Below are 23,325 nucleotides of genomic sequence, written 5' to 3'. Positions count from 1 at the left end.
CCCTTGGCAGGCTCCCTCAACTGGGAAAAGGCCCTGTCCACATCTGTCCCTTGTATCACCCTCATATCCCATCACCTGGGTCCCAAGTGTTCTCAGGGAGAAAAATCATGACCCAGTGAGCCCGTCTGGGTCATCACCTCCATGATAGATGTAGTGAGTGACAGCTGTGTGGGTGGGGCCACAACCCCCTCACCACAGAGCCTTGATTTCCACAGCAAAGAGAACACGGATGCATCTCTCTGCCTGGACCAGTCAAACTCTGCACAATCCAAAGTGTGACAGCTTTGTCTAAGCAACCTTTTCATGGACTGAACCATAACCACGGGAGTGGTAAAGGACCCTGGCATGGGGCAAGATCTATAAGATGACCTTGACCAAACTCAATCTGATGCCACCCCCCAACCCCATGCACAACTTGTTCTAATCCCGGAGGGGACATAAAAATGTTTCTTGTTGAAACTGTGTTCCCCCCAACTCCTTCCAGCACATTCACACAGGCGTGTACACATGGGACACAGAGACCCAGAGGACAGTGAAAAAATTGATTCTTTTAGTCAATAAGCTCCGATTAAATGTTTGCACTGTGGTTGACCCATTGCAAGATGATAGTGACAGAAAACCAAACACTGTCCTTGTCTCACGAGCTCCAATAGAGAAGAATAAGGGGCCCACCTGTGGGAAGGAGAGAGAATGGCGCTGAGGAGCCAGGCTGAGGCTGAGGGAGGTTTCAGGAGGATCACTGTTGGGTGGGAGCTAAGGGGCCTAGGAAGTAAGGTTACTCCATCCCTCCTAGCTGAGGGATGGAAGTGAGTGAGGGCTCCTTTCTCTGAAGTCAGCTTCCAAAAGGGCCACCTTCCTCAGGTCTCAAAGACACACACTTTGAGGCTGTGTTATGGGTATTCGAGACAATAACAAGATCTGATGCAGGACACTAAGATAAACTGAGGAAGCCATAGGCTGGGCTGGCTTGCCGACAGTATACTAACCTCTCTGGCCACCATCTCTTGATAGTGAAGCTGGTTCTAAATACACTAGACACCGTTGTACATGAGATGCTGTAGTCTACAGACCTCTACGGAGGGCCCCATGAGACAGCATCATTTTTACCCTATCTTGCAGGTGAAGGGGCTAAGCCTAGGGTGTGTGGCAACTTGAGTTTTAAACTGGGAGTCTTTCTCTGCTCCAAGATGCATGGTTTTTAACACACACACACACACACACACACACACACACACACACACACACACACTTTTTTTTTTAATGACCCATAGGGAAAGAAACTGATGTTTGAGATGAGAAAGTGGCTGATCGGCAATCGGCACCCCATAGTCTGCCCCTCTCTTTCCACTTAGGTTCCCTGAGGAGGAGTTTGTGGCAGGAACTGGCTTTGTAGGTCCCCAGTGTATTAACAGGCTGTGGATGTCCTGCAGTGGATCCTCCACCCTATGTCACAGAATAGCACTTCCCACAGCTGTAGCGATGACACCAAACTTCCGCTTGGGAAGAATAAATCCCTAAAGATCATTTTCTCTTGTGCATACCCCGGCCGTTGAGCAAACATTATTAGTAATTAGTTTGCTAAAGATAGCAGCCTTCAGAGAGCAGAGGCAATGGCAGTCACCGTGACCAGCCTTTCAGCTATTTCTGCACATGTAAACACCCACAACTGGGAACCTTGGCAATGTTTTAAATCCTGAAGCCTAAATCCCGGGGCTTCGCGCCCCCACTCTTGGTGTGACCCAGCTGCCATCCTCTTGGAGACTCATTTCCCTCATCTGGTAAAAAGCAATAAGAATGTCACCTGCATGGTTGTACATCACAGCAGCTGTGCACCCTTGGGATCAGCAACCCTGTCGGCGGGCTGAGCATACAGAGAGAGCTTTGATGTCAGGGAATTGGGGGTGAACCCCATGGGCCAATCAATTAGGGGGTGAGGAAGCATGTCTGAAGAGAGAACCTCATCAATGAGGCATGTCATGAAGGGCTGGGAGATTGTGCCAGCCTGTGAGCTTAGTTTGGAAGTCACTGGGAACTGTTGTCCCTCAGGAATGCTTAAAAAGAGAACTCCCAAGACACAGTGACAAACAGCCCTGGGTGGGCAAAAGCAGATGACAGAAGGGTAGCTAGGTAGTCCTGAAGCCCTTTGAGGGGCTCCTGTGGTGACAGGGAGAAAATGGTGTGGGTTGAACAGGGTCATGAGGAAATACTTCATACAGATGTTGAGGATCTGAAATGCCTGCTGTGTAGTTGGTAGGGAGGGAACTAGTCAAGCTGTCCTCAGGAAGATCTTCAGGCTCTGGGACTTGGGAGATGCTTGTAGGGCTTCTCCAACAGGTAAAGGTCCATGTATCCTATGAAGGTCCAAGCTTGATGGTACACCCTATTCTGGCTCTGTTGTTGTTTTGCTTCTGACTTTTATATTAAATTCCACTTAACCCTCTGCTTCCAGGTTTTCCTCTTGGAAAATCCCAAGTCTTGGTGCCTTGGTGATCCAGCTGGTGACTCTTCTCTATGAGGTAGAATGACAGAGACATTGAGGCCTTAGGATATCAAGAGAGATGTAACCAAGAGCAAAGTCTCTGCATTAACCCAAGGACCCAAGGCTGAGACATAGCTGTCATTACCAGTTGAGATGATACTGAGAAGGTCCTGGAAGCTGGTACCTAGGACATGACCAAGTGCAGGAAGGCTGGATAAAACTACTCACTGTCTGTCTCTCCACCTCTCTCTTACCTGATGTCAACCGCATCCCTGACTTTCAAGTTGACTGTTCTTGGCATCGATCCCTGAAGACACAGCTGTCTCTCGGTCTTTAGCATGGAGATGGCTATGGTCCTCTTTCTCTTCAGCCACCTGTCCTATCCAGAAAGCTCCCATTAGTGATCCATCTTTTCTCCTACCAAGAGGAAGGAACCCACTGAGCTCCTGGCTCCAGCTGCAGAATTGCCTGTCCCTTCTCTCTGTCCCTCTGTGGATTATTTCCAACAGGGACCCAGTTCTGTCCACACTCTCCCTACACCCTTACCACCTGCTCTTCTGATAAAACTCACCTAGACGCCTTTTACCCTCCTCCATCTCAGCACCCCTGCCCACTCACCCAGCTGCTGCTCATGAACATTTTCTGTCCTGGGCCTCAGTTTCCCCTGACCTATTTCCTCCCTGTCTTCTATGCTGTAGGGTCACTACTAGTAGGTTAGTAAACAGGCTCTTGGGGACACTGTTGCTCTGTTCAGACCTGGCCCTGAGGACATGAGCAGCTCCTCCCAAGCTTCCTTGTGCTACACACTACTTCTTTCTTGCATCTCCTTGGCAAGGATGCTTTCATTCCCAAAGAACTAGGGCTGGGTGTCGCTCATGTGATCAGTTCATGGCAAACGACCTGAACACTGTCCCTCTGCTGTTCCAGCCATGTTTTGTATGTTCCTCCTAGCAGCCCATTTCTGTTTGCAGCCACCTTCTCAGGTAGCCTGGAAACTTCTTGACAACCCAGTCTTGTGTCTGTTGTTATTTTAGTGCCCACCTTGTGAGAGCAATCTGAGAGGGATCAACCATCATACATCCCTCCGTCATGTGTGTGTGTGTGTGTGAGTGCGTGCGTGCGCGCGCGTGCATGTGCGCAATGTTCCTAAATGCATACAAAAAATAGCAAAGGCCTCTGGACGTACTCGTATTTACTGGGTTCTAGAGCAACAAGCAGTGTTCCCATGGTTTGGCACATGGGAGTTTCAGAATGATTGATAGCTGGGAACGGAGCCAGTGAGTTGACCGTGAAGTCCTTCACCAAGTCACTTCCTCTCCTGGATGGGAGATGGAGCCATTTCAGTGGGATATTGAGGAAAAACACCAGAAACTAGACAGCCAGAGTGAGGTCACTGGGGTCACAGACCTGTCTTCCTCAGGGTCCCCATCTTCTTTGCTTATCTGCCAACCACACTTGCCCTTTTGCCTCAGCTAAGCCTAAAACATTCTAGGGTAGCCCACACAGTTACCTCTCCATTATAGTCCCTGACTGTGGGTGTTGTACAGGGACTTTAGGTGTTCTTCCTCCACCAGAGAGCACCTCTGATTACCCATACAATTGCCCCGGATGTTCTCATTGCTGATTTGCCTGCTGAGAGGGTCTTGTGGGATCTTTGGCAATGCTAGGGACCTGACTGCACCACACCTGTTGCGACCCTGCACTGCCCACCCCTAGGTCTCTCTCTACCTCTGTGCTAAAGTCCTCATTTGTCCTTCAACAGGCATTACTGCAAGGCCATGAAAGGACATGAAAGCAGCCAATAGCCAAGCCTTCCAGGAGCTTGCAGATATGTGACTTTAGTAAAGTGTCCTTGGCTTAAAAGTGCCACGGTCTCAGAGTAGATGCAGGAATGTCCCAGCTCTAGGGAAATGAGTAGATGAGAAACCGTAAGCAGATGGCCTCTCTTCTTGCTGCAGCCCCACCTCTTGCTGCCATAGGCAACTGCAGAATCTATAGTCATCTTCCTCCCTTGCCTGGGAAAGTCTGGTCTGAGAGTCAGTGTGTCCTCACCATGACATTTCTATCTGCAGAGGGTCCCGTCTCTGTGTTATGAGACCCGTTACCTGTGTTTGTTTATGGAACTGGCGAATTCCTGGCAGGAGACTGAATATTTATGTTTCTCAGTTCACACTCATCAGCACTAATGCTCCCTGGGAAGATATTCGGAGAAGGGGCCTTTAGCAGGTGACTAGTGTTAGGTGGGGTTATGAGAGTGGAGCTCTCAGGATGACATCGTAAGACGAAAAGAGATCAGGGTCTTCTGTTTCTACCACACAGAGAGATCAGAAGATGCTAGCTAAAGCCAGAAAGTAGCAATGAAATGAGTCCAAGGGCAGCCTGGGCACATAGTGGGTCCAATGGCAGCCTTTGCACATAGTAGGTCAGCCTGGGTATAGAAAGAGTCTGATGGCAGCCTGGTTATAGAGCCTGGCAACTAAATAAGATCCTACTTCAAAATAAAATAAAACAAAATGGCCAGGAATATAGCTACATGGTAGGGTTCTTACTGTGTATGAGGTTTGATACTCAGTACCAAAAACAAAGGCAATTGATAAGAAATGTAATTACTGTAACAGAAAGAGGCAGAAAGACAGAGACAGACAGACAGACAGACAGACAGACAGACAGACAGAGAACTCTTAAAAAGCAAGCAGGGATGAGGCTAGCACTGTGCACATGCCTCTCATTCAGTACTCTATCAGGGCAAGGGAAATGCAAGTTGTATGCCATCCAGAGCTCCATCCTGACAGCCATTATCAAAGAAAATAGGAAAGGAAGAGAAAAGGAGGGAGGAATGGAGGGAGGGAAGAGGGAGGAAGGAAGTCAAGCACTCACAGGGAGGAATGGTTCTTAAGAAGGAACTGTAACCTACCAATATACATTGAAATATCATTTTGCCTTATTCTTCTGTTGGCAATGATGGGAAAGAACAGTATTTGGCTGGCAAGGATATAAATAAAGTGGCATTCTCACAAAATACTCAGGCACAAAAATGGATGTAAAGTTTTTGGGAAGGATTTTTTTGTGATGTATCAAAAGTCTTCATCAGCATCCAGCCTGGGTCCCGTCTGTCCTCCCAGTTCTTGCACTGGGCGGATCCCTTGAGCCTAGAAATTCAAAGCCTGGGCAACATATCAAGGACTTCAATTTCTAAAAGAAGATGTGGATTGGGTGGTGGTGCTATATGCCTTTAATCCCAGTACCCGGGAGGCAGAGGCAGGCAGATCTTTGTGAGTTCAAGACCAGCCTGATGTACAGAGCTTGTACCTGGGCAGTCAGGGCTGTTAGACAGAGAAACCTTGTCTCAAAATACTCAGCAGGGGCTTGGGGGACAGGGAGGAAGGGAGGAGGAAGGAGGGAAGGTTAGTAAGCAATCTTACCTGAATTTTCAGAAATATACTCCAAGGCATCAGCCATTCATGCATGCAGACGTGGCTATGAGGACATTTATAGCAATATTATTCACAAAAGCAAAAAAGGAGGCATAGACTCTGAGGGACCGATTTGATGAGAGCTTGAGTATGATCATGACACAGGCATTTGTTTGTAGTAGGAGGTACTTAGTGACATGCACAGAAATATTGTTAGTTGAAAAGTGAGGGCTTTAAGTAGTAGCACAATCATTGTTAGCTTAACTTTTAAATAAGCAGAAAATAAACCCAGCATGTATACATATATGCACATGTGTTTGTGTGTGTGTGTGTGTGTGTGTGTGTGTGCACAATAATCACAAAGGAATGTTTTTTCTCTACTATTCACTTTTCTACATTTTCTACTTTTCTCTAAAATGAATATGTATTGCTTTGCAATAAGACACAACATTTTATTTTAAGAAAATTTGATGTAAAGAAGAGCTTGCTCCACTTTGGTGGCTGTTCACTCTTGTCCTGAGGTTGCCTCTTAAATGTAGGTTCATAGAGGGTTTGAAGCTAAGAAGACAGTGTGCATTTGTGATAGAAAATGAACCTTCCGAAAGACAGAGTCTAGGCCTAGGAAGTAAGTCTCCGCCTACAGAAAGCTCAGCCAACAGAGCTGCACTTTACAGTCAAGTTTCTCAAAGTCTCACCAGATGAATGTCTGCACTCTTCAGGGGGCTCTGGCAACTGTAGACAGGTCCAGGTAGACTGTCATTGAGTGAAATGTCTGGTGGCCACAGAGTGTGTGTGGATAGTCAGATAGGAGCTTGAAAGTTCTGGTTGGTGATGAGAGAGAATAGTATCAGAGCCAGGAAGGTGAGTACTGTCCTGAGAAGGAAATGAAGGAGCTGACTTGAGTTGTCACTGTCACCCCAGGGCATGGCTTGGTTTCCTTTCCACTATACCACACTGCCCTCATCAGACAATAGCTTCAAGAACCCAGGACCCACAGTGAAATGCTGAATATGAATCTGGAGGGGGAAGATGGGTTGGAGAACTGAACATGGATTCCCCAGGCTCAGAGAAGTGGTCTAGAGATAAGCCTTTCTGCCTTATACCAGGGACCTGTTGGGTTTCAGACTCAGAGTACTGTGCAGAGTGGTCAGAGTCCAAGAAGGAAAACCCTTGCTCGGAAGGAAGTAAAACTCAACAGGAGTGTCACACCAGATCCAGCTGACAGATCACACTATGCCAGATGTTTCTGGTTCAAAGTACAACCAGAGCCATAACTCAGGACATTCCAGCAGTCATGATGACCACATATGTGAAGAGAGAGGCTGAAGGAACTGAAGAAACTCTAGTAAGACTGAGTGTGGTGAGCATGGTTCTGGCAGGCCTTGCCTTTCTTCTCTTTTCCTCCACCTTTGCTAAAACCCATTAGATAACATTCCTAAAGCTAGCCACCAACGACTGTTCCCTTACTTGGCCTCTTCCTCCCCCTGAGGCGGACTACCATGATCCAGGTACCAGTTTTGAAGTCCTACACTCAAAAGCCCCTTTGCAGCCACCTTAATTAACATGCCCAGCTTGTACCTTTATAAACTTCTATTTCCTATGGACCACATCTATCTCCTGTTTATCCAGTGGCAGCCCTCTTTCCTTCTGTGGCCAATATCCCTTCCTGCTCTCCCTCATTTTCTTCCCCTTCTCTCTAATTCTCTGACTCCTGTCTTTGTCTCTTATTCCCTGGCCTTTGTTCCTCTGAGGCAGATGAATCTCCTTTGTGCTGAGAATGTGGTTCTTTTAGAAATGTCAGATACCACTCAAGACAGATCTACCTGGTCCCCTGACTTTTCAAATCTTACTTCTCTCCTGTGTCTATCTGGTTGACCCAGTGTGTCTGGCTGACCCAGAGGGCTAGCTATACCTGAGGATGCTTCACATTCCTGTTCACCCTTTTTCCTCTGCCAAGTATGCTTTTCAGCAACAGAGGAAACTCATCCTATTAAAAATTTAGCCTACATGTCCTGTTTTGCTGAGTCCTGCATGGCTGGGAAGGGACAGTGTGACATGGCTCCTGCCCTGGAACAGAGCCAGCAGGGTGTGGACCTCCATAAGTATTGATAGTTGCTGGGCATGAGGCTTGTTTGTATAATACACACACACACACACACACACACACACACACACACACACATACACACACACACACACACACACACACACACACACACACACGATATATATCGCTTCATGATATCCTTCTTCAAGAAATATTCTTCCTTCCAAAGTTATTGGGGAATATTCTCCCTGCTAAGGTTAAGGACCCCATGATAATCAGAAACAGTGAGAGTCCAGAAGTTGAGGGTGTGCCTAATGTCTCAGCAAAGTTCTAAATGCTGTGACCTTCAGGACAGCCCTTAAGGCTGTGAGAAAGAACTCTGAAAACATGAGTTCAAAAACGTATAATTTCTCAACTCTGCAAAATATAAGGGTGCAACATGATTGTACGATAAGTTTCATAAACCTGAAAGAGCAGAGGTAGCTGTTCTAGGAGCCAGCTTGTCAGAAAGATGTTTAGGAAGGAGAGATTTAGGGACTCAGAATCATAGGGTAAGATCCCACTCAGATAAATTTATTGTTTATACTCACAAAGGCATGCAGATTCCTGAGTTCAAGGTCAGTCTGGGACAAAGCTAGTTTGGGTCCAGACGCAATGGAAATGGTAATCTCAGGAAAGGATCTAGCTAGCTAGCAGCGTATTGTCTGTGCTTACAAAGGCAGGCAGATTTCTGAATTAATTTGCAATGTTTAAAAAAAAAGTGCCTGCTGTCTCTTTCTAAGAATCCAGGGGCTGGGGTCATGGAATGCTGTTTCTCAGAATAACCAAAAGGGAACCTAGAGTAAACAACTGAGTTGATAGGTAAATAAAAGACTGAACTTTTGGTCTGCAAGAAATACGCTATCCAGAGAGTTTTTAGATTTTTTTTTTTTTCAAGAGAAAGCTGTCTCAAGCAGAGTACAGCCTGTCAGCTTGTGCCCCACAATTTGACTTCCAGTCATTTCTATTCTCAAAACCCTTCCTCAGAACCCCTCTCCAAGCTGAGGCTGTTCCTTGGCACTGCTTCAAGAAACAGATTCTTAAGAGCACTGGGGACTTGATAGTGAAAGGTAGACAATTTATTTCACAGCCCCGAGAAGCAGAATGTCAGCTTAAAGGTGCAGGTAGGTTGATTTGAGCAGTTTTAAAAACTGTTCTCAACCTGTGGGTCCTGACCCCTTCAGGCAACCATATCAATTGTCTTGCATATCAGATACTTACATTATAACCCACAACAGTAGCAAAATTACCGTTATAAAGTAGCAATGAAACAATGTTATAGTTGAGGGTCATCCCATGAGGAACTGTATCAAAGGGTGGCAGCATTAGGAAGGTTGAAAACCACTGGTCTAACTCAACAAGCCCTTCTCTCCTCTCCTCACTTGTCGACCAATGAAGAGGATGCAATTCTGCACAGGCCATCTTGGTCCGCTTGTTCCCTTTGCCATGTGAGTGCGTTTCTGCCTTTCAAATGCTGTTTATTTTAAAGCTCGTCAGACTTCAACAAGTTCTGTTGTTCCTGATTTTTCTACTCTAAACTTTCAGGTGTGTGTGTGGGGGGGGGGGGTCGGGGAGAGCTGTACCTAAACCAGTTTGCAGCCGGGTGGGGGTGGCTAGCTCCATCCCCTAGGGAGTCACTGCTTCCTTTTACATCTGTAGTTGAACCGACTTAAGGTATGTCATTGCAGATTTTATGTCTTTCACCATCACAGACGTGAAATTTCTGATCCCACGGGGCAGATCTGCTTTCCCATCTCAGGTTGTCACGTTAACATGATTATCACACCTCTTAGTGTGACAGTCAGCCACATCTTTCCTTCTGTCTTCCTCCCCAACATCCAGCTCCTAATTCCCAGTGCCTAGCACTAGTCCCCAGTGGGCCCTCTCAGGAGACTGTCCCAAGTTCAGCCCTCATTATAGGAGAGGGGAATATTTCCTTCCTGTTTCCCTGAGTAGCTAGGGTCAGGAACACAGTGTGTTTTCAGAGACCATGATGAGGGATGATTGGAACTAAGGCAACCTCGCCCTTCCCCTTTGCTCTCCTAGACTATACAGCCTTAGTGGAGAATGATCCAACCTTCCTATCTAGTGAAGGGTTCTCAGGATGTGGCATCAGCGCCCTCACCCCCATATGTGTAGGTATCTGCCAGCTTTGTTCAACAGATGGGAAACATCTCCTCTGCCAGGAATGTGGGTGTAGAAGCATCAGGGCTCTGAGCACCGGTGGGAAATGATGTTACAAGAGCTGAGGAGAAAGCACAAGCCAAGGAAGGACCAGGGCACGAGACAGTGGAGCTCTCGTGAACCTGTGAGGGTGGCACACTCATCATGGGGACCCGAGGTCCCTGCTTCTGCTATGGAGGCCCCAGAACAAGACCCCAGCACCTTCACTGCTCCTGCTCTGGGCCATCCCTTGTATGGATGCCCTGAGGCCACCATTCTGAAATCAGGGCTTTGAATGGGAAGCCCCACAAGTTATAGCTGACTATAGCTCCTGTTTGAATATTTTTATTCCAGCAAAATTCACCACTTGAAAGTTCACATCACAGCAGCTTTTGGTACATGCATAATGTGTGGATGTGATCACTGTCTAGTTTTTATCACCCACAAAAGTCCTCCATTAGCAAGTTATTCCCCATGGCCCCTGAAAACCTGACCTGTTCAGTCTTTAGGGATTCACCTAGTCTAGGGATTTGTCTAGCCTAGACATTTCACATGAATAGAAACAGACAATATGGGACCTTTTGTGCTTGGTTTATTTTTAGCAGAATGCTTTTGACATTCATTCAGGCTGTAGCATATATTAATATTCATTCATTTTTATGACTAATAGGCATCACATTGGTGGTTTAAGCCTCATGATGTTAAGCCCTACAGCAGTTTATAAAGATACAGATTGCTCCTGGTTTTGGTTTGTGTGTGTGTGTGTGTGTGTGTGTGTGTGTTTAGTGTTTTTTGTTTTGTTTTATTCTGTTTTTCCATATTGTAAGTAGTACTGCTATGAACCAATTATACATATACATATATACATGTATATATACATACATGTATATATGTATTTATATATACATACACATATACATATGTATATACATATACATACATACATATATACATATACACATACACATATACACATATATTGTAAACATATATTATAGTAATATATGTGTTATGTGGAGAGTCCCCCCTCTCTCCTCAGTTAACCTAGGACTGGAATTGCTGGGTCAACTAGTGAGTCTAATGAGTCTATGCTTATCTTATAGAACTGTTTCTCCACAATGACTGACACATGGTCTGTGCCTACCAGAGTGTGTGAAGGGCTCAGTTTTTCTATGTTGTTACCTGTGTTGTTTTGCTTTGACCAGAGTCATTCACATGACTCTGGGTGTGAAGACCTCATGGGTGTGAAGTGGTCACACGCTATGGCTTGGCTTGGCTTTTCTCTAAAGACCGATGTTGTTGTCTTTTCTTGAGCTTGCTGTGCATTTGCACATTTTCTTTGACAAACTATTTAAAACCTTCCCCCATTTTAAAAATATTTATTTTCTTAATTGTGTGTGTGTGTGCACACACGCATGTGCATGTATGTATGTGTACCTGTACATGTGAGTGTAGATACCTGCTGAGTCCAGAAGAGAGTGTTGGATCTCCTGGAGCTAGAGGTGTGGGTGGTTGTAAGTGTTCCATCCGTGCTGAAAGCTGAACCTGGTTCCTCTACGACAGCAACATATGCTCTTAACTGTTGAGCCATCTCCCCAGCCCTATTGTCCATTTTCAAAAATTGGGTTGTCTCTCTTGATTTCAGGTTTCCACAAGGTTCTGCCTTCTTTATTTCATCATCCAGAGCCTTGGGCGGCATGAATAACACTTCTTTTCTGCATTTAGGAGAATATAGACATTAAACCTTTACCAACACCACTTCCTTCCAGCCCCCAGCAGAGAAGCCAGCTTCTCCTTTAGAGGCTCGGCTTAGTTAAATGCTCTGGTGGCACTTCTTGTGGCTGTGACCAAATGCCTGGGACAAAGCAGCATAAAGGAGGAAAGGCTGTTTGGGGCCTGGGGTTCAGTGACCTGTGGTTTGTCATGGGGAAGGTATGGCATTGGCTCTATGAATGAGGAATGCTAGTAATCAACTGTTTTTCTCCTTTTCACCATTTTATTCAACCTAGGATGCCAGCCTCTGGATGGTGTGCTGTGAATGCACATCTGGGTTTTTCTTAATGCAAGTCTACAGTCCAAACCAATCATCACTGTGACTGTCCCCTCCTCTGGGTGACAGTGCCAGGGCTCACTGACAATCCAGGACTGTTCTTAATGCATCCATTAAGCCTTAAACAATTAGCAGAACTCCGAGACAGCTCCCCCATTTGGGAGGAAAGAGCACCTGCCTCACTCATCGATGGATTCATTATGGAAGTCATCATCAAGGGACACTGGAGACAGAGCTCTGAAAGTAAGCAGGACACAGATCACAAACAAGCAAATGTCTTTTTCTTCCCGAGTCTAACACAACACATTTTACACTTTGGAGAGTTCCGGCGTTCCTAAAAAAGAGTTAAGACTTCGGTCCAGCCCATGTGATATTCCTGGCATGAATAAAAATATGTGATTGGCAGTGGTGGAGCTTTGTGGGCCGGTCAGCTTGATTCAGCATGAAGGTATGAGAGAAAGATGCCCAGCCTGGTCCAACCCAAGGGCCTAGGCACCCATTGCATTCATGTGGAACCTATGAAACAGGAAACTTCTTTTTGTCTTTTTGTTCATGTAAAGTAAGTAGTCTTTGTGTGTGTGTGTGTGTGTATGTGTGTGTGTGTGTGTGTGTGTGTGTGTGTGTGTGTGTGTGTGTTCTGGGAAGCTCAGCATCTCCTTAAAGGATGAGCTTCAACAACAGATTTGACTTCTGCTGTGGTGGTTTGAAAATGCTTGGCCCATAGCAGTGGTACTGTTAGGGGTGTGGCCTTGTTGAAATGAACCACTGTGGGGGTGGGCTTTGAATCTCCACCCAGTGTGGAAGAGTCAGTTTCTCTCCTGGCTGCATGCAGATCAAGATGTAGAACTCTCAGCTCCTCCAGCACCATGCCTGCTTGTGTGCTGCCATGTTTCTCACAATGATGATAATGGACCGAAGTCAGAAGCTGTAAGCCAGTCCCAATTAAATGCTGTCCTTTAAAGGAGTTGCCTTGGTCATGGAGTCTCTTCACAGCACTGGAAACCCTAACTAAGACAAGTGCCTATGGTAATAACTTTGGTGGCATCCCGAGGGAGGGCTGTCTTCCCTTTTCCTCTAGCTCACCTGGGGACCTCTTCCTTAACACCTTATTAAGTTGTGTGCTTAGACTGGCCTCTGTGTCATGATTTTCCTCTGGGGGGGGGTCACAAAGGCAGAGATGAAACCTGCCTCTTATGACTTGCTCCTACTAGTCATGGGAACATTGCTCAGGCTCCCTGCAACACAGCTTTCAGGAACTCCTTCGGGAACTGCTAGACCACCCTCACCACTCATGTGTACCTAGGCAGCCTAACGTGGAATCCTTAGATCTTTTGGTCTTGATGCTGAATCTGACGGCCTTCACAAACAAGTAAAGAGAGAAAAGCTATTGAATTCGGTAAGATAAGGAAAGCAACCCTGTATGCCTTACTGGGGGGTGGGGTGGGTGCTGGGCTGAGGTCTCATGCTGGTGTCATTTGGCCCCAGGGTCACCTGACATTTATCTGCTTTAAGCTATCCCAGACACTCATGCCATCAACCTCAGCCCAGGGACTGCAGGACATAAACCTGTTTTTGCTCACTGCAATCCCCAGAATAAATTGTGGTCTCCTACAGTGGAGTTTGAGGGAACCATACTGTGTAGGATGCTAGCCAAATGGTACTGAGGTTGAAAAGGAGCTTGTGGGCCATGAGGTTCTTGGGAGAGAGGATCACTGGGACTTGGGGAAGCCCCAGATAAGAATCATCACAACCAACAGTTGTGTTCTCAGAGCTTAATGCCCTTTAAGTCAATCTATCCCCCATAGCCCCTCAAGGTGAGTGCTGGCGATTGTTATCATTTGACCGAGGAGAAAACATTGAAATGGTGTGACATTATTTAATCAAGGTCACATGGAAAATCAGGGTGTGAACTCTGGCGGGCCAAGACCAGAACAGAACAAGATGGAGGGGGCCCTGTATACTGTGCAAATACTAACTACAGTTTGGCTGTAGCTAGAATGTTCCCCAAAGCCTCTTCTACTAAAGTTTAATTACCACTGTGGAGTCTTGAATATGGAGGGACTTGCTGTGACTGCTGAAGGAGTCATCAGGGCAAACTGTTCATTGCTGAATGTTGGTGGCTTGTCAGAAGGAGGGCTGGGGACACGATCAGTGGGAAAGAGCACTTGTGGAGCAAGCATGGAGTCTTGAGTCCAGATCTTTAGCTCCCACATAAAAACAAAAACAAAAAAGCTGGTTATGACCATACACACTTGTAACCTCAGGACTGAGATAGGTAAGCCCCTAGAGCTTGATGGACAGCTAACCTAGCCAAAGAATGATGATGTAGGTAAGCCCCTAGAGCTTGATGGACAGCTAACCTAGCCAAAGAACAATGAACTTTGGATTCAGTGAGAGACCCTGTCTCAAAGAGACACTGTAGAAGTTGATAGAGTAAAACATCCAATATCATCCTCTGGCCTCACATAGGTGTTTTCTACACATATTCCAGAGAGAGGGGGGGTTTACTATGTGATGTACCATGCTTCCTTAGGACTGTGTCAGCAAGATCACTACTAGATGCCAGCCCAGGACCGGCAGCTTCCAGAGCCATAAACTGATATTAAGCACACAGTTTCAGGTATTTCATTATCGAAAGGAGAGCAGAATGATATAACCAGGGAAATTCATAATTATGCAGGAGACTTGGACACAAGGTATAGGGGCCAATAGGGCTGTACACTGTGACCTGAGGTCAGAAACATGCACACAGAGGCCCAGGATATAGAAATGAGAGGAGCAGGTGTCACTAGGGCCACGCCCTTTAAGATGCCTGGATGGAATTTCTAGATATCATTACAGGATAAAAAGAATGAAGAGGTGAGTCCATGTATGTGCTGGGTCTCACAGTGGAGGACTCTTGTCTGAGTTGTCATGTGCCCAGACGTGGACATCCAAAGTGGGTTAAAACGTACACGGAGCCATTCCCAGCATCATCTCTCTTACCCTAGTGCTCAAACTCATCACCACAGTCTCATTGGCGCACTACTGGGTGCAGGGCGCACCTTACTCTAGCCTCATGTGCCACCAGGGTTCCACTCCTAAAATGATCTCTCTTGTGCCTGTTGCTCCAGGACCAGGGTGAGTCTCTGGGGAGCGTGTGTGACCATAACAGGGCAGCCACTATATGTCACTGATCAACCTAGAGGAGACCTGAGCAGCTCGGGCTGCTCCTCAATTGTCAGAGGCACTTTCTGCTAGGATAGTGGCTCTCAGCCTGTGGGTTGCAGCCCCTTTGGCAAATGTCTATCTCCAAAAAGATTTACATTATGACTCATAACAGCCAAAGTTACAATTGTGAAGCAGCAGTGAAAAGAGTTTTATGGTTGGGGGGTCGTCAGAGCACGAGGAACTGTATTAAAGGGTTGCAGCATTAGAAGGTCGAAAAGCACTGTTGTAGGACGGCTACACCATCAGGGAAAAGGAGGCCAGGACAGAGGCTCGGTATCACTTTATACAAGTCTCTTGACTTGAATGTGCCAGGGTAAGGTGTGCAAGTCTGGCACCGATTACCCCAACTTTTTCAGCCCTCGTATTTGCCATGGGGTAGAGTTGGAACGTGGTGATCTTCTGAGCCAGGGCACCTCTTTAGATGCCTTCTTGGTCCCTCAGAGACCATGCACATGTCTGACCTGGTCATCCTCAGCTTATCAACTTCCAAAGTAGGTGGTCTTGCTCACCATTGAGGCCACCCCTCTCGTAAGGCCTTCTGGGAGATGACAGGGAAAGATTCTTTTGCACTGTCACCAGGAGTCATGGCTACAGTCCCCTGCACCTGCTTCTCTGTGTAGTGGTGGGTCTGACAGTCTGACCATGTGTGCTCATAGAGAAACAGTATCATCCGTCCCTCAAAAGGCATAAGATAATGTTCATTCTCTCTCTTAATCCTCACCAGAGCACCGGGTAGATGACTTCTACCCCATTCCACACAGGATGGTACTGAATACTCACATCAGACCATACAGCTCACGGCCAGGATTTGCACTGCCTTCTTCAATTCTACGCAAGTGTGTAGGCAGCCTCCACATGGGACTGTTTGGAACTGAGACCGGCTTCTTTTAGCTGTTCCATGTTTATCCATTCAGCTGCTTTCGACTGTCCACTGCTTGGTAAAAGAAGGGAGTAGGGAGAGAAGGAGGGATAGACAGCTCCATTTCTGTGCCTGACTTTATCTGTAGAACTTGTCACTTTGCTTGGGGGGGAAGGGGTACAGGAGGCTCATCACTGGTTGAGAAAGACCAGTGGGGCACATGTAGGTGATTGCAGGTCTCAGGTTTACTATAGTACCCAAAGCTACCCGCTCTACCACCCCCCCCCCGCTGGTATGCAGATGATTCTCCACACAGCCAACTGGGGGAGTGTCCCTGGTAGTAGCAAGGCCCTGGATTCTGGTGATAGGCACTCACCTATGGGGACTGTGAATGCCATGAGAAGGCACTCTATATGAACACAGAGAACTCCGAAATGGAATGGTGGTTATGGTTCTTTTCATGACTCAGTCTGGTTATTTTTAATGGTTTATTTTTGTTTATCTGTTTTTGTTTTTTAACTAGCATGTATTTATGGGTTTTATATAGACTGGACTCATTTTTCAGCTCTTCAAATGTACACAGCTTGGCTCCCACTGGCAGGATCTAGACAAGTGAGCGGGAGAGCCTATGGGTAGGACAGCCTACCTGGTGGGGCCCATTGGCATCTGCCTGCCAGCACTTGACAGAAAACGCTCAATGTGGGAGCTATCCAAAATGCTGAGGGCGGCCACAACAAGATGGCTCTCATGGGAAGCCCAGTTGCCAAGTTCCAGGCCCCGCTTCCTGCCAAAGCATCAGACCTAGATGAACACCTAGAGAACTGGTGCCCTCAGCTTCCTGACAAACAGAGCAGGCAGGAAAGGTACCTAACTAATTACAATAGAAATAAGTGATGGTGAGTAGGAGTTCGAGTGGGAGGAGCTTTGGTGGGAGGAGTTTGAGTGGGAGGAGCTTGGCTGGGAGGAGTTTGAGTGGGAGGAGCTTGCGTGGGAGGAGTTTGAGTGGGAGGAGCTTGGGTGGGAGGAGCTTGGGTGGGAGGAGTTTGAGTGGGAAGAGCTTGAGTGGGAGGAGCTTGCGTGGGAGGAGTTTGAGTGGGAGGAGCTTGGGTGGGAGGAGTTTGGGTGGGAGGAGCTTGGGTGGGAGGAGTTTGACCTGGAGGAGTCTAGGCAACCTGACTTAACCTCTCGATGGTTCTGTTCCCACAGGAGCACAGACAGGACTGCTACATAACCCATTTTAGAATGAAGGATTGATGTGCTAAAGGTGGAATTTCTGAAGGCAGTAGGGAGAGAAAGGGCTAGTAAAACTCGGCAAAGATACCCACCCGCCTTGGGCTGTTTTGTCGGCTGCGTGGGACCAGCCCTCTATATAGATTCCCAGCTGGCCTCATTCTGCGTGAAAGTCAATTTAAATCAAATTAGAATATTGGAAAAGATATGGCTCATGCGTCGCCTGCCTCTTCTTGGAAGAGAGAGCGAACAGGGATCATTGAGGATGGACTAAATGTGAGGAGCCCATTTCCTTGTAGGGACTCAGTTGTCACCCTGTACTGTCAGGGCATCTGTCACACACCATGTGCAGTTCTCGTCATCGAATGTTGTGTTAGTCAGCTTTCCAATGCTATGACAAAATACTCGAGGAAATCAACTGAGAAGGAAGGTTTCTTTTGATTCACATTTTCCCCATGTAGCTTGAACCCATGTTTTGGGTCTGTGCTGAGACAGAACATCAAGATGCGTGGTGCAGAGGAGAGGAAGCTGTTCCTCTAAGGGGGGTTAAAAACCAATGAAAAGCAGCTGCCTGTGTTTCAAGATATAGTCTCAGTGACCAACTCCCTTCCACTAAGCCCCTATTCTTAATGCTACTGCTTCATAATAGTGCTCTTAACCTAGAGACCAGCCAGCCCTTTATTCAACACACAAGACACCAGCCTCAAAAAATAACAGGTGCAGCCTACTTTGTGGTCAAAGAAACTGAGGGCTCACCTGAGGTCAAGTGACTGGTCCACAGATGAACTAGGTTACCATCCCATGCTTCACAGACTGAGGTCTGGTCTTCCCACAGGGCAGTGCTTCAGGCAGCATTAGGTAACATGTGTCAGGCTTAATGACATTAGTTCAAAGTAACCAGGGAAAACCAAGCTTCCACATCCACATGTCACTAATCATAGATCTTTTTTAAAAATTTCTTTTTTACAAGGAAATAAAATGCACCCTCCTCAAACATTCTCTGTGACTCTAAGAATAACTAGGGCTGTCAACACCCTAGCAGTGTTCCTTTCCCCTTCCCCATGGTAGCTTCCATTCACCTTGCATTTTATACTTAGACTTTGGGGTGCAAATCACACATTGTCATTGACCCTCATGGGTGCCTTATCAAGGGAAGAGTGGCTGGCTGCCTTATCATAAAGGCAAAGGGAGGGTATGGTCCTCTACAGTGCCTGGTACGGTCAGAAAATGGTCCTGAGGACCCTTCCACTCTGGGGACATGAAGGTTACTCTTCTAAGGATGTGACTAGCTTGCAAGTGGCTTTGAGCTTCTCCCTCAAACCTGGTTGTCATCTTGCTGTGAATCCTCCAATCTCAGTAATGTCCATCCTGGTGTGCCACAGGGCATGCCCCCCCCCCATCCCCTACTACCTCCTTCTGCTTGACTGTGTATCAGCTAATGAGAAAACTGAAAGGGAGCTGATAACCGGTGCATGGAGAGAACCACTTGGAATTTGGGCACTTTTCCATTTCTGCGAAAAAGAGCTGTGTTCATCAGCATCATGTCTCTATGGATAACTTTAATCTTTCAAAACGTGGAATAATCATGAGAGATAATGAAAGGGAGACATCTGTATAATCAAATAACCCCAGGGAATCTGAGCAATCTAAAGCTACTTTGTATGTTGTGTGTGCTTGTACGGTATGTTAATATATATTATATATGTACCTTTATATATGTGCATGTGCATACATGCATATTTGTACATCATATATGCTTACATATATAGGTCCACACACAATGATTGCATGTGTAATGCATGTGCATATATGTATATGTTAACACTTTTAATACATGACCATTTCAAAGGTTGACATTTTTTTTTGACATGTCCCATGCTCTAGGACCAATCAACTATGACCAAAGGCTCATTATTGGCATTGTTAGTGGCCCAACCTGGGGAGGTGTTATCTCAACCCCTCATTCTGCCAGAAGACAGAAGCACACACCACTACCACAGTTACCGGAAGCTCACCCAGAAGATGGGGCCTTTTCCTCCCAGAGCAGAAATTGCCGTCACTAGGGTACCACTGTATTCTTTCTCCCTGTTGTCTACCATAGAGCTTGCATTGATGGTCGTATCTCCGTGTCTTCTCTGAGTTTTCTATTTCCTACATTTTCGGCTTTGAAAGCAAGAGTGAAACAATACACCAACATATGTGCAGTGTATCCATGGGGTCCCTAAAGGAACTAAAGGTCTGTATCGTTTCAGGGGAATACCATAGAGAGGAGTTGACCTTAGTGGGCCATTAGACTACCTGTCCTCACCTCTTAGTTTTCTGGGGTTTTTTTTGTTGGTTGGTTTTGATTGTTTTGTTTGTTGTTTTCTTAAATGTGGGTTTAGAAATAAACTGGGTGTGATGAGCTCAAAAGAGAGGAAGGATTCTCCAGAAATAAGGAACTTGGTCAGAAATAAGGACTGTAATGCAGATATTCCTGCTGTGGAGGTCCAAGGATATACATCAAGGAGAGAGGCAGGAGCCATAGTAGGCAGTGACCTGCTGTATTCAAGGACTTCTTTTCTGTTAATGAACATGTATGTCCCCCCTGGTATGTGTGCTGAGAAAACAAGTGGTATATGCTACCAAGTACCTCAAAATAAACAGCACAAGCCATTTGGAAGAGAATGTGCTGTTCTAAAGCTGTTACAACTTTGAACTTAAAAGATGTAGATTATTTTCTAATTATTATTATTTTTTTCTCCAAAGATAGAGGACTTCCTCAGTATATCCATAGGCCACTATGGGGAGGGAGGGGGAACACTGTTGAGGGTCCATCCAGCTCTTCACACACTGTACCAAGTCATCTCTCAGCCCAGGCCTTCACCATAGGGAGGAAGTCTGCTTTGAGGCTAGTCTCGCCTTACCTGACAGTTTACATCCAACTCAAAGACTTGTCTTTTCCTTCCAGTTTGTTTTGTTTTGTTGATCTGGAATGAGATGTGGCTGCCAAGATTGCAGTGTCTCTTTGGAAATGTTTTTAAGGCAGAGGGCATATTTTCAAAGGGAGAGAAAGAGTGGCAAGGTTAGGAAATAATTTCTCAAATGGAACTGAATCAAAAGCTAATATGAAGGCAGCCACTTTGCACCAGAAAAGGTGGGAAACAAGCCACCCTAGGAGACTCTTATCAGAGTGACAGAAATGGAAAGGTTAGCAGGAAGGAAGCTGGGAACAGTGACACCCGCCTTCCTCAAGCTCACAGGACCGGTTACTCCATCAAAATACTGTGCATGCATCAACAGCTTAATCCTTGTAACAACTTTGCAGCCTGCTGGTCTTTGCTCTTGTGTTTAGTCTTCTCTGCAAAGGAGTGATGGATGGGGCATCTGTGCCTGCTGGAATGAAAGATGCAAGCAGAAACATGGGCTGCATCTTGTCTGGCCTGATAATTCCCTTTTACCTTGGGCAGAGGAGTGGGTTATGTATGCTTCCTCTTCCAACACTGCTCTGGGTCTGCGCACCTCCCACAGTCATCACCCTCCACCTCAGATATGGGAAAGATTCCTTCCCAATAGGGCCAGGGAGCGTGTGTACTTTAACTCTCAGTAAAAGTTCTCACTATGCCTCAGCTTGATGGGACTTCAGTCACCAAAAGCTTCCATCAGAGCCAAAAGCCATCTCCATGGTGATCCATTGTGATTTTTTTTTTTTTTTTTTTTTTTTTTGTCTTATCAAAAAAAAAAAAATGAGGGTAAAGGTTCTCAGCTTGTCCTGGTCCATTCACCCTATCCAGCCCTAGATATCCAGCCCTCTTCAGAACCCAAAGAAGCCTGAGGTTGTCACGCAACTCAACATGAGTTCATGGCGATGATGATTAGCCATTCATGCCATCCTTGAGGGCCGTGAAAGAGATCTGAATGCTGTCAGAATCAAAATGGAGTTTCTGGTGTCAACCCTCACAAAAAGGCAAGTAAAGCCAGGATGCTTGAAGGAAAGGGTTTCTGTGCACTGCTCCTCCTAGGAATGGCCTCAGAAGAATCTGCCAGGTACCAACTCAACCTCACACACATAATTCTGCATGGACATCTGCCCCACAGGTGTCTGTTCAGCCTCAGAGGAAGGGTACTCTCTCATGATTCATGACTATGGCCAAGGATTGTCATTGAGAATATCAGTACAGCCCTCCTAATTCTGTCTTATTTCAGAATCAGGGGTCATCGTAGTAAGCACAATAAGGCAGACTCAGAAGACAGCATTACGCGCTTACTCTCCAAGTCTGACTGCCAGTGCAACAGGATCTAGAACCACCAGGGAGACAAGCCTCTGGGCATGTCGGGGGATTGTCTAGATGAATTAAAATGAGAAGACACAGCTTCAACATGGGCAGCACCATCCCATGCACCAGGGGTCATAGACTAAATAAAAAGGAGGGGGCGAGCCAAGCACCATATTCATCTCCCTCTGCTTCCCGACTGTGGATGTAATGTGAGCAGCTGTCTCATGTTCCCTCCACAGAGCCAAAATAAGCCCCTTCCTTCCTTAGGCTACTTTTGTCACAGCAACATGAAAAGTAGTTAGTACATTTCACACACACACACACACACACACACACACACACACACACACACACACATAAAGAAACAAGGGGAGGTCTAGTTGCTATTTTGAACGAAGAGGGAGACAGGTGGGAGAGGGTAATGGGATAAATATGGTCAAAGTATATGATATTCTTGAGTAAATCTCACATTATCATGCCCACTGCTTTGTGTAGCATCTGCACACTAATTAGACCACCCCCTCCCCTAACATCCTTGAACACACCCGTCGCTTACCACAGCTGGTGTCCCTTGTAGCATCTCTGGCAGATTTAGCCTAGATTGACAGGTCAGTAGCTCAGCCTTGAATGTGGAAGTCCTTCCATAAAGCACTCAAGACTCTTGTGGGACAATAAGCTGAGTACTGTCCCAACCAGGTACAGAAGCAGTAGAGCTCTGAATTCTACTCTACAGCAGCTGCACATGTCCGGGTGACAGGCTCTCGGTACACTTACTGGGTCATAGGATCCCAGCACCATCATGGTGGGGGGGCAGCAAGGAGAAGCAGGGCTTCAACTGGAAACTAGTAGATTGGGATCCTGGAAAGACTGTGGTTGAAAGAGGGCCTTGGAGTCCATGCCAGGGAGAGAAGGGAGAGGGGGGCAGGAGGTCAGAGAGGTCTGGAAGGTAGTTCAGGAATCTAAGAGATGACAAGCGGACAGTTCTGGAAAGTTAGAGGGCTGTGGCCAAGCAGTGGGTCCTGGCGTCAGGATTCCAATAAGGAGAAGTTCTCTGTGCTGCCAGGCCTCACAGCAGGGGACTCCTGTTCCTGTTGGGACAGAGGACACCTAAGCTGCCAAGGAGCCTGGAAGCTAGGGTAGCAGTGGATGCCAGGCCCGTGGCAGGAGATGAATGGCTCATCCTTGCCCCCTGTGGAGTCGCCTGTTTCCTTACCCCCAGCCCTTGGATTACTTGAGGGGTGTTCACTCCTTTTATGGGCAACACAATTACTGTGCAAACAGACTCCTCTTGCCAGTTACCTTGAAGTTATCACTTCCACTTAAATAGAATCCAGTCTAAAAATAGACACGCTGAAGTGGGTCTCCACCTGTCTCAGATCGCTTCCTGACACCTGCGGTCCTGCCCTTTTCAAAGCAAAATAGAGCTGTGCTCAGACACACAGCCACCCACTGGCAAACACAGGCCCATCTAAGCTGATGGACAGGTACTGGAGCACGCAGCTCTCATATCTCACTCTCCCATCTGTCTCTCTTCGTGGTGCGGAAACCGAGGGACCAGATAGGAGTAGTGGAGATGTGC

This window comes from Micromys minutus, assembly GCF_963924665.1.
Source record: "Micromys minutus genome assembly, chromosome: 1".
NCBI classification, from domain to species: Eukaryota; Metazoa; Chordata; class Mammalia; order Rodentia; family Muridae; genus Micromys; species Micromys minutus.
The sequence above is the reverse complement of the archived record's forward strand: the minus strand, read 5'-3'. Positions refer to the sequence as shown.